This window comes from Mustelus asterias, chromosome 3 (assembly GCF_964213995.1).
Source record: "Mustelus asterias chromosome 3, sMusAst1.hap1.1, whole genome shotgun sequence".
NCBI lineage: Eukaryota > Metazoa > Chordata > Chondrichthyes > Carcharhiniformes > Triakidae > Mustelus > Mustelus asterias.
The window spans coordinates 9,350,393-9,363,047 of NC_135803.1; the positions used below are offsets into that span (position 1 = coordinate 9,350,393).

A 12,655-nucleotide genomic window follows, 5' to 3' on the forward strand; every position below is an offset into this window, starting at 1 on the left:
ATTATCAGCTGTGGTCATAACACTGGGGCAGACCTACTCCCTCATGGTGCTATTCAGGAGAGGATTTCGACCCATTGACAATGAAGGAATGGCAATATATTTCCAAATTAGGATTTTTGACTCCGATCACAGTTAATCTTCTACCCCAACTCTGCTTTCCCACCCACTCTAATCCCTTGATATGCTGAGATCTCAAAAATTTATCGTCCTTTTTTGAATATAATCAATGAGGGGTGATCCAATTGCAAAGATTCACAATCCTCTGCTTAAGATACCGATGGAAAGTCAGTGCAGGCTCAATAGGCCGAATAACCTCTTTCTGCACACTGTAGATTCTATGGTAGGAGATGGATCAGATTCTCTCCTGGAAGATGTTCAGTGCCTGGTACTTGGGTGGAGTCAATATTACCTGCCACCCATCAGTCCAAGCCTTAATGTTATCCAGGTCTTGCTGCGCATGGGCAGCATTGCTTCAGTATTTGAGGAATTGCAAACGAACTGAGCATTATGCAATCAACGAACATCCCCACTTCTGCCTCAAGATGGAAAGTCACTGATAAAGCAGTTGAAAATGGCTGGGCCTAGAACACTACCTTGAGGAGCCCCTGTAGTGCATGTTTGAGGCCAAGATGATTGGCCCCCCGCAATCAAACATATTTTGTGCTAGGTATGATGCTAATCAGTGGATTAATGAAACAAACCTATAATATAAAGCTAGTCTCAATAATAGTGAGCATGACATCTATCATTGATGACTTTTAATCTTTCACCCCTTAAGATTCCACAGACTCCCTTCTGACTCCCATTATCTAGTTTGCTAATGCCCATTGGGAAGGAAACCTGCCATTCTTACCCAGTCTGGCCTATGTAGGACTCCAGATCCACAGCAATGTGGTTGACTCTTAACCGCCCTCTAAAATACAACCCATACAGTTCAAGTGGTAATTAGGAATGGCAAAATGCCTGCCTTGCTAGCAACACCCACATTCCATGAACAATTTTTTTAAAATCCTGCCATCACAGGACTCTGACTGATGAATCACTGTTGCATTCCATCTCTGGCAAATATAACTTCCTTAGCCAAGGAGGCCAAACCCATAACACAATATTCCAGATGCAGTTGGCCAGTTTGGATTGTACCTGCTTTTTGTGGCTAGGCCTTAGTTGGACAATTTTTCCACTTTGCCAGGTAGATGGCAGTGTTGTAGTTGTACTGGGAAAGCTTAGCTTTCTGGAGCATGTATCGTCAGCATTGCTGCCAGGATGCTGTCATGGTCCACAGCCTTTTCTGGATCCACTGAGCTCAATCATTTCTATCACGCGGAGTGAATCGGACTTCACAGAAGACTGACTTCTGCAATGATGGAGAACACAGAGGAGGGCAGAGATGCATCATCTATTCAGCAGTTCCAGCTGAAGATGGCTGCTAATGCTTCAGCTTTTTCTTGCGAAGCTCTGCCATTATTGAAGACGGACATATTTATAGAGTCCCTGGCTGGTTATTTAATTGTCCACCACCATTCACGATTTAAAGGGTCACTGCAGAACTTTGATCAACTCCACCGATTGTGGGATCACTGAGTTCTAACTAAAGCATGCTTCTTCAGTTGTTTAGCATCAATGTCGTCCTGTATTATAGCTTCAGCAGACTGGCACTGCAGTTTAGGTACACCTGGTGCTCCTGCTGGCTGCTCTCCTGCACTCCTCAATGAACCAGGGCTGGTTCCCTGGTTTGACGGCAATGACAGAGTGAGGGATGCGACAGGTCATGAGTTTAGGAATCATGATGGAATATAATTCTGGTGATGCGGATACCCCACACCACCTCATGGAAGCTCACTAGTGAGCTGCTAGATCTGTTCTGAATTTATACCACTTAACATACTGGCAGTGCCACACATCAGGGAGGATAGCCTCAGTGTGAAGACAGGACTTCATCTGAACAAATGACAGTAGGGTGGTCGGTCCTGCCACATGAGTCTGAACAAAGAACAAAGAACAATACAGCACAGGAACAGGCCCTTCGGCCCTCCAAGCCCGCGCCGCTCCCTGGTCCAAACAAGACCATTCTTTTGTATCCCTCCATTCCCACTCCGTTCATATGGCTGTCTAGATAAGTCTAGATAAGTCTGGCAGAAATGTTCTTCAGGCCATGGCCAGCTTGGTATTATCTTGGTAATATTTGACTTATTTGATGAAGGGGCAGCGCTCCAAAAGCTAGCGGCTTGTGCTACCAAATAAACCTGTTGGACTTTAACCTGGTGTTGTGAGACTTCTTACTATGTTTACCCCAGTCCAACACCGGCAGCTCCACATCACAGCTTGGTATTACCATTGATTAGGGGATCGACCTGCAATTACAGAGCCACTTTTGATATTGAAGTTCCCCACCCAGGATATATCTTGTGCCCTTATTTCAATGCTTCTTCCAAGTGGTGTTCAAACAGAGTACTGAATTATCACTTTTACAGTAAGATAAATGCAAAGTACTGAGGATGCTGGAGTCTGAAACAAGAGCTCTGACGAAGGGTCACCCAGACTTGAAACATTGGCTCTGTTCTCTCTCCACAGATGTCGTCAGACCTGCTGAGATTTTCCAGCATTTTCTGTTTTTCTAACACTTTTACATAATGATTTGTTACAGCTAGACCATTGCAGGAGAGTCAGCCATACTGCTGTAGAGACCAGACTAGGTATAAACCGTTTCATAATGGGATTGGAGTGCTGTCTTTGTATCTTCCGGCGTCAGGATTATTAGTCGAGTAGCATAACTGCTACCAGACACAGTAAACTGATAAATATTTCAATTCTTGACAGTACATTTCAAAATTTTCCATGCAAGAATAAAACGAGTCAGCAGACTCTCAAATTGCCCTGGTGGGATTTGACCTGGTAAGGAGTCTAACAACACCAGGTCAAAGTCCAGTCATCTAGAGGGTTGGGCTAATCATTTGGGGAATGTCAGGTCAAATCCCGATGTGGAAATGCTGGTGTTGGACTGGGGTAAACACAGTAAGGAGTCTAACAACACCAGGTTAAAGTCCAACAGGTTTATTTGATAGCAGACGCCACTAGCTTTCGAAGCGCTGCTCCTTTGTCCGGTGAGTGGGAGTTCTGTTCACAAACGGGGCATATAAAGACACAAACTCAATTTACAGAATAATGAATAATGATTGGAATGCGAGTCTTTACAGCTAATCAAGTCTTAAAGGTACAGACAATGTGAGTGGAGAGGGGGTTAAGCACGGGTTAAAGAGATGTGTATTGTCTCCAGACAGGACAGCCAGTGAGACTTTGCACGTCCAGGCAAGTTGTGGGGGTTACAGATAGTGTGACATGAACCCAAGATCCCGGTTGAGGCCGTCCTCGTGTGCAGAACCTGGCTATCAGTCTCTGCTCAGCGACTCTGCGCTGTCGTGTATTGTAAAGGCTGCCTTGGAGAATGCTTACCCGAATATTAGAGGCTGAATGCCCAAGGCGGCCTTCACAACACACGACAGCGCAGAGTCGCTGAGCAGAGACTGATAGCCAGGTTCTGCACACATGAGGACGGCCTCAACCGGGATCTTGGGTTCATGTCACACTATCTGTAACTCCCACAACTTGCCTGGACTTGCAAAGTCTCACTGGCTGTCCTGTCTGGAGACAATACACATCTCTTTAACCTGTGCTTAACCCTCTCTCCACTCACATTGTCTGTACCTTTAAGACTTGATTAGCTGTAAAGACTCGCATTCCAATCATTATTCATTATTCTGTAAATTGAGTTTGTGTCTTTATATACCCCGTTTGTGAACAGAACGCCCACTCACCTGACAAAGGAGCAGCGCTCCGAAAGCTAGTGGTGTCTGCTACCAAATAAACCTGTTGGACTTTAACCTGGTGTTGTTTGACTTCTTACTGTGTTTACCCCAGTCCAACACCAGCATTTCCACATCGGGATTTGACCTGACATTCCCCAAATGATTAGCCCAACCCTCTAAATGACTGGTCACATTTTTGAAGATAGATCATTGACTTAAAACATAAATTCTCATTTTCCCCACTGATATTATCAGATCTGCTGCCTATGTACTGTCTATATTCCAGTATCCAAAACATTTTGTTTTGGCATTAACACACACAAATGTATCAAGATTTGAAAGTGTCATCAACATTTTAGATTTAATATTGAAATTTGATATTAACATGTATATTTGAATGAGCTTAAATTTGAAAAAGTGTCATTAGCATTTAAATTCAACATTAAAATGTTCACATTCAATTGTACTAAGATTTGAAAGTGTTATTCACATTTAATATTTAAATTTGATATTAAAATATGTACATGTATATCAGAAAGTCATTAACATTTAAATATTCAAATTTAAATGCACTATGATTTGAAAATGGTGTTAACATTTATTTTATATTTAAATTTTCACACCAAAATATTTGCATTAATTGTATTAAGGTTTTAAAGTGTAATTAGCATTTAATATTCAAATTTGATATTAAAATGTTTATATTTAATTGTACTAAGATTTGAAATTGTCATTAGCATTCAATTTATTTTAAATTTGACAAAATGTTTACATTTAATTGCACTAAGATTTGAACATATCATTAGTTTTAATTTAATATTTAAATGACATTGAAATGTTTACACTGACAATATAAATCTAAGTCAGTCTAAATGGCCATTGCTGACCATACTGGATAATGATCTGAGGTAGGGAGTGGGCCTGTGGGTCAGGGGAGGCTGACCTTCTCCATCACTTTACCTGCGGATCGAGGAGCAGCGAGAGCCTGCGAACGGGGAAAGGGAAAGCGCAGCAACTCCCCGCTGGGCAGGCAGGCCGGACCCAGCCGCCTCACCGTCTCCCTCCCGCCTCGCCGGCACCGGCAGCTGTTACTCGGCCCCACAGCTCGACCCTATCCCTCAGCGCCCACCCACCAACAACAGCAACGCCCATTCGCCGCTGTTAACCAGTTATACCGCCCGGGATTGGTTACGCAATCCGCGCCCCCGATTGGTTCTCCTACTTCCAGCCAATGGGCTGCGAAAGAAAGCCCTCCTTTGATTGGACGGCGCTGCTGCGATCTGATTGGACCTTTGCATTCCAATCTGCAATGTTAAATATACTAATTAAAATATGTAAATTCCCAATGGATGTTAAATTGTAAAAAGCATGTGTTAAATAAAAACCCTCCAAAAATAAATCATGTTTGACCCAACCAGTCCACGTTGTTAATCCTCTATACATTTGATTTTGATTTGATTTGATTTATTATTGTCACATGTATTAACATACAGTGAAAAGTATTGTTTCTTGTGTGCTATACAGACCAAACATTCATAGAGAAGGAAACGAGAGAGTGCAGAATATAGTGTTACAGTCATAGTTAGGGTGCAGAGAAAGATCAACTTAGAGCGAGGTAGGTCCATTCAAAAGTCTGATGGCAGTAGGGAAGAAGCTGTTCTTGAGTCAGTTGGTACGTGACCTCAGACTTTTGTATCTTTTTCATAACATAGAACATAGAACATAGAACATAGAACATTACAGCGCAGAACAGGCCCTTCGGCCCACGATGTTGCACCGACCAGTTAAAAAAAAACTGTGACCCTCCAACCTAAACCAATTTCTTTTCGTCCATGAACCTATCTACGGATCTCTTAAACGCCCCCAAACTAGGCGCATTTACTACTGATGCTGGCAGGGCATTCCAATCCCTCACCACCCTCTGGGTAAAGAACCTACCCCTGACATCGGTTCTATAACTACCCCCCCTCAATTTAAAGCCATGCCCCCTCGTGCTGGATTTCTCCATCAGAGGAAAAAGGCTATCACTATCCACCCTATCTAAACCTCTAATCATCTTATATGTTTCAATAAGATCCCCTCTTAGCCGCCGCCTTTCCAGCGAAAACAATCCCAAATCCCTCAGCCTCTCCTCATAGGATCTCCCCTCCATACCAGGCAACATCCTGGTAAACCTCCTCTGCACCCTCTCCAAAGCCTCCACATCCTTCCTGTAATGTGGGGACCAGAACTGCACACAGTACTCCAAGTGCGGCCGCACCAGAGTTGTGTACAGTTGCAACATAACGCTACGACTCCTAAATTCAATCCCCCTACCAATAAACGCCAAGACACCATATGCCTTCTTAACAACCTTATCTACTTGATTCCCAACTTTCAGGGATCTATGCACACATACACCTAGATCCCTCTGCTCCTCCACACTATTCAAAGTCCTCCCGTTAGCCCTATACTCAACACATCTGTTATTCCTACCAAAGTGAATTACCTCACACTTCTCCGCATTAAACTCCATCCGCCACCTCTCGGCCCAACTTTGCAACCTGTCTAAGTCTTCCTGCAAACTACGACACCCTTCCTCACTGTCTACCACACCACCGACTTTGGTGTCATCAGCAAATTTGCTAATCCACCCAACTATACCCTCATCCAGATCATTAATAAATATTACAAACAGCAGTGGCCCCAAAACAGATCCCTGAGGTACACCACTTGTAACCGCACTCCATGATGAATATTTACTATCAACCACCACCCTCTGTTTCCTATCCGCTAGCCAATTCCTGATCCAATTTCCTAGATCACCCCCAATCCCATACATCTGCATTTTCTGCAGAAGCCTACCATGGTGAACCTTATCAAACGCCTTACTAAAATCCATATATACCACGTCCACTGCCTTGCCCCCATCCACCTCCTTGGTCACTTTCTCAAAAAACTCAATAAGGTTAGTAAGGCACGACCTACCTGCCACAAAACCATGCTGACTATCACCTATCAATTCATTACTCTCCAAATAACTATAAATCCTATCCCTTATAATTTTTTCCAACATCTTGCCGACAACAGAAGTGAGACTCACCGGTCTATAATTCCCGGGGAAGTCTCTGTTCCCCTTCTTAAACAATGGGACAACATTCGCTAACCTCCAATCTTCTGGTACTATACCAGAGGCCAACGACGACCTGAAGATCAGAGCCAGAGGCTCTGCAATCACTTCTCTTGCCTCCCAGAGAATCCTTGGATAAATCCCATCCGGACCAGGGGATTTATCTATTTTCAGACCCTCCAGAATATCCTGCACATCCTCCTTATCAACTGTAATACTGTCTATTCTACTCCCTTGCAACCCAGTGTCCTCCTCAGCTATATTCATGTCCCCTTGCGTGAACACCGAAGAGAAATATTGGTTCAATGCTTCACCAATCTCCTCCGGTTCCACACATAACTTCCCTCTGCCATCTATAACTGGCCCTAAACTTGCCCTAACCAACCTTCTGTTCTTGACATACCTATAGAACGCCTTAGGATTCTCTTTAACCCTATCCGCCAAAGTCTTCTCATGTCCCCTTTTAGCCCTTCTAAGCTCGCTCTTCAACTCCCTCTTAGCCAATCTAAAGCTTTCTAGTGCACTACCCGAGTGCTCACGTCTCATCCGAACATAAGCCTCCTTTTTCTTTTTAACCAACAAAGAAACTTTTTTGGTGCACCACGGTTCCCTAGCCCTACCAATTCCTCCTTGCCTGACAGGGACATACCTATCACAGACTCGCAGTAGCTGCTCCTTGAAAAAACTCCACATGTCGGACGTTCCCAGTCCCTGTAATCTCCTAGTCCAACCTATGTTTCCTAATTCTCTCCTAATAGCCTCATAATTACCCTTCCCCCAGCTAAAACCACTGGCCCGAGGTTCATGCCTATCCCTTTCCATCACTAAGGTGAACGTAACCGAATTGTGGTCACTATCACCAAAATGCACACCAACTTCCAAGTCTAGCACCTGGTCTGGCTCATTTCCCAGCACCAGATCCAATATAGCCTCACCTCTAGTTGGCCTGTCTACATACTGAGTCAAAAAACCTTCCTGCACGCTTTGAACAAAAACTGACCCCTCTAACGAGCTAGAGCTATAACAATTCCAGTCAATATTAGTCAAGTTAAAATCCCCCATAACAATTGCCCTATTACTTTCACTCCTAAGCAGGATTGACTCCGCAATCCTTTCCTCAACCTCTCTAGAACTTTTAGGAGGTCTATAAAAGACTCCCAACAGGGTGACCTCTCCTCTCCTATTTCTAATCTCCGCCCATACTACCTCAACAGATAAGTCCTCATCAAACCTCCTCTCTGACACTGTGATACAATCTCTGACCAATAATGCTACCCCTCCCCCTCTTCTACCTCCTTCCCTACTTCGACTAAAACATTTGAACCCCGGGACCTGCAGCATCCATTCCTGCCCCTGCTCTATCCATGTCTCTGAAATAGCCACAACATCGAAGTCCCAGGTACTGATCCACGCTGCAAGTTCACCCACTTTATTGCGAATACTCCTGGCATTGAAGTATACACATTTCAAACCCTGCTCCACCCCACCTCTGCAATGCCGTGCATTGCAGTCCCCATCCATGCATCCCTCACTTTCAGCCCCACTACTCAGGATCCCTCCCCCCCCCCCCGAATCAGTTTAAACCTCCCTGCATGGCCTTAGCAAATTTACCCCCCAGGATATTGGTCCCCTTCTGATTAAGGTGTAGACCATCCTTCTCATAGAGGTCACACCTTCCCCAGTACGAGCCCCAATTGCTTAAGTACCTGAACCCCTGCACCATCCCCTCAGCCATGAATTCAAACCTTCCCTCTCCCTATTCCTCTCTAAACTATCCCGTGGTACAGGCAAGAGTCCAGAGATAACCACTCTGTCAGTCTTGGCCTTTAGTTTCCACCCCAACTCCATAAATCCCTGCCTAATATCCCCTTCCCCTATCCTCCCTATGTCGTGTGTCCCCACATGTACAATAACTTGTGGTTTATCTCCCTCCCCCCTAAGAGTCCTGAATACCCTGTCAGACACATCCCGGACCCCAGCCCCTGGTAGGCAACACACCAACCCTGAGTCCCTACCTTTAGTTCCGACCCTCCTATCTGTCCCCTTAATTGTGGAGTCCCCAATCACAAGGCCCAGTCTTTTACAGCCCCTAACCACCTGAGCTTTCTCACTCGGCTCACCCCCAGAGATCTGCTCTCTATGCTCAGTTGATTCCTCCTCAACTGTAGCCTCCAGCACCGAAAACCTATTATGGAGGGGAACCGCCCCAGGGGATTGTCTTCCCGATTGCTTCTTACCCCTCCTCCTGGCATTGACCCAAGCCTCATTTCTAGGAGTTACTATTTCTCTATAACTCCTATCAACTTCCACCTCCGCCTCCCGAATTATGCGGAGTTCCTCTACCTCCCCCTCCAGCTCCTTTACACGCTCCTCCAGAAGCTGCAATCTAATGCACTTCTTACAACTAAAATCTCCTGAAACACTACTGGATTTCCTCACCACATACATCCCACAGGAGATGCAGCATACTGCCTGAACTGCCATCCCTGAAGCCATTACCAGCAAGAAAAAAAGAAAACAAAAAACTTCCCCACACTTATAATTAGGTTAGAGGAGGATGGAAGGGTGGGATCCTCTACCAGTGTAGAGGATCGGGTATCTCCTCTGCACCAATTTATAGGGCTAGGGGCCCGAGAGAAAAAAAAAACTACTACTGAGGGGGAACCACCCAGGTAACTGACTTTTAAAGTTAAAATAAAAACCCTTCCCAGACTCCTTTGCTGCCCACTTCTAGTTTTCACTTTAAACTTGAAAAACTGCTGTTAAAGTAAAGGCCAAAAAAATACACACACTAGCTGACTAATTAAATAAATAAACAATTCAATTAATCCAATTAATCTCTTACCAGCACTGCTGCTTTTCAATCACCCCTCTCAGCTTGCTCCAGTGGATCAATGAGAATAACGGAAGAAGGTGGAAGAGAGAATGTCTGGAGTGCGTGGGGTCCTTAATTATGTTGGCTGCTTTGCCCAAGCAGCGGGAAGTGTAAACAGAGTCAATGAATGGGAGACTGGTTTGCATGAAGGATTGGGCTACATTCACAACCTTTTGTAGTTTCTTGCAGTCTTGGGCAGAGCAGGAGCCATACCAAGCTCTGATACAGCCAGAAAGAATGCTTTCTATGGTGCATTTGTAAAAGTTGGTGAGAGTCTTATCTGACATGCCAAATTTCCTTAGTCTTCTGAGAAAGTAGAGGCGTTGGTGGGCTTTCTTAACTATAGTGTCGGCATGGGGGGACCAGGACAGGTTGTTGGTGATCTGGAGACCTAAAAACTTGAAGCTCTCAACCCTTTCTACTTTGTCCTTTCTCCTTTACGTTTTGTTGACATTGAGGGAGAGATTATTGTTGCCGAACCAGTTCACCAGATTCTCTAACTCATTCCTGTACTCTGTCTCATCATTGTTTGAGGTCCGACCCACTACGGTGGTGTCGTCAGCAAACTTGAATATCAAATTGGAGGGGAATTTGGCCACACAGTCATAGGTGTATAAGGAGAACACAGCCTTGTGGAGCACCAGTATTGAGGATAAACGTGGAGAAGGCGTTGTTGCCTATCCTTACTGATTGTGGTCTATGAGTTAGGAAGTTCAGGATCCAGTCACAAAGGGTGGTGCCGAAGCCCAGGCCACGGAGTTTGGAGATGAGTTTCGTGGGAATAATGATGTTGAAGGCTGAGCTGTAGTCAATAATTAGGAGTCTGACATAGGTGTCTTTGTTATCTAGGTGTTCCAAGGTTGAGTGCAGGCCAGGAAGATGGCGTCTGCTGAGGAACTGTTGCAGCGGTAAGCAAACTGTAGTGGATCCAGGTAGTCCAGGCGGCTGGAATTGATTCACGCCATGGCTAGCCTTTTGAAGCACTTCATAATGATGGATGTCAGAGCCAAAGGCCGATAGTCATTAAGGCACGCTGCTTGGTTTTTCTTAGGTACGGGGATGATGGTCATCTTCTTAAAGCAGATAGGAACCTCAGATTGTTGTAAAGAGAGGTTGAAGATGTCTGCGAGTACCCCCACCAGTGATCCACACAGGATCTGAGTGCTTTTCCCGGTAACCCATCCGGGCCAGTCGCTTTCCGTGGGTTGACCTTCAAAGAACAAAGAACAAAGAACAGTACAGCACAGGAAACAGGCCCTTCAGCCCTCCAAGCCTGTGCCGCTCCTTGGTCCAACTAGACCAATCGTTTGTATCCCTCCATTCCCAGGCTGCTCATGTGACTATCCAGGTAAGTCTTAAACGATGTCAGCGTGCCTGCCTCCACCACCCTACTTGGCAGCGCATTCCAGGCCCCCACCACCCTCTGTGTAAAAAACATCCCTCTAATATCTGAGTTATACTTCGCCCCTCTCACCTTGAGCCCGTGACCCCTCGTGAACGTCACTTCTGATCTGGGAAAAAGCTTCCCACCGTTCACCCTATCTATCCCCTTCATAATCTTGTACACCTCTCTTAGATCTCCCCTCATTCTCCGTCTTTCCAGGGAGAACAACCCCAGTTTACCCAATCTCTCCTCATAGCTAAAACCCTCCATACCAGGCAACATCCTGGTAAACCTTCTCTGCACTCTCTCTAACGCCTCCACGTCCTTCTGGTAGTGCGGCGACCAGAACTGGATGCAGTACTCCAAATGTGGCCTAACCAGTGTTCTATACAGCTGCATCATCAGACTCCAGCTTTTATACTCTATACCCCGTCCTATAAAGGCAAGCATACCATATGCCTTCTTCACCACCTTCTCCACCTGTGTTGCCACCTTCAAGGATTTGTGGACTTGCACACCTAGGTCCCTCTGTGTTTCTATACTCCTGGTGACTCTGCCATTTATTGTATAACTCCTCCCTACATTATTTCTTCCAAAATGCATCACTTTGCATTTATCCGGATTAAACTCCATCTACCACCTCTCCGCCCAATTTTCCGGCCTATCTATATCCTGCTGTATTGCCCGACAATGCTCTTCGCTATTCGAGAAAGCTGCTCTGACATCTGCAATGGTGACCCCAGATACAGGTTCATCCAGGGCTTCCAGGGTGGAGGGCATGCTCTTGCTGACCTCTTGCTCAAAACAGGCATAGAGTGCATTGAGCTCATCAGGGAGGGGTGCGTTGGAGCCGGGGATTTTACATGCCTTCATCTTGTAGCCTGTTATGTCTTGCAGACCTTGCCATAGTCGGCGGGGGTCAGTTGGCCAGCCTGGGACTCTACCTTGGTCCGGTGCTGTCTTTGGCATCTTTGATGGATCTCCTTAGATCCTATCTGGCTTTCTTGTATAGGTCAGGATCGCCTGACTTGAACGCCTCAGACCTTGGACTTCAGCAAGCAGTGGATATCCCTGTTCATCCATGGTTTCCGGTTGGGGAACACACGGATTTGCTTGTTTGGCACACAGTCTTCTACACACTTACTAATGAAGTCAGTTACTGTAGTGGTGTACTCGTTCAGGCTGGTCGCAGTCCACTGACTCCAAGCAGTCCCGTAGGAGATCATCCGATTCCTCAGACCAACATTGCACGACTTTCTGACATTTAAGGCTGACACTGTTGGCACAGTTGCCTCAATGTGCCTGGGACCCAGGTTCAATTCCAGTCTTGAGTGTTTGATTTGATTTATTATTGTCACATGTATTGGGATATAGTGAAAAGTATTGCTTCTTGCGCGCAATACATACAAAAGCATACAATTCATAGAGTAAATAGGCGAGAAGGAAAGGAGAGAGTGCATGTAGTGTTACAGTCATAGCTAGGG

At 45.4% G+C, this 12,655-nt stretch overlaps 1 protein-coding gene across 1 annotated transcript in view; it reads right to left on the reverse strand.

The window, feature by feature from the left end:
- Positions 1–4,970, reverse strand: part of LOC144486565 (NAD kinase-like) — a 43,996-nt gene extending 39,026 nt beyond the window's left edge. Inside the window, exon 1 of the mRNA XM_078204624.1 lies at positions 4,764–4,970. The gene's annotated coding sequence lies outside the window, so the exon portion shown is untranslated. The remainder of the gene's footprint in view (positions 1–4,763) is intronic.
- Between the last annotated feature and the right edge of the window lie 7,685 nt (positions 4,971–12,655).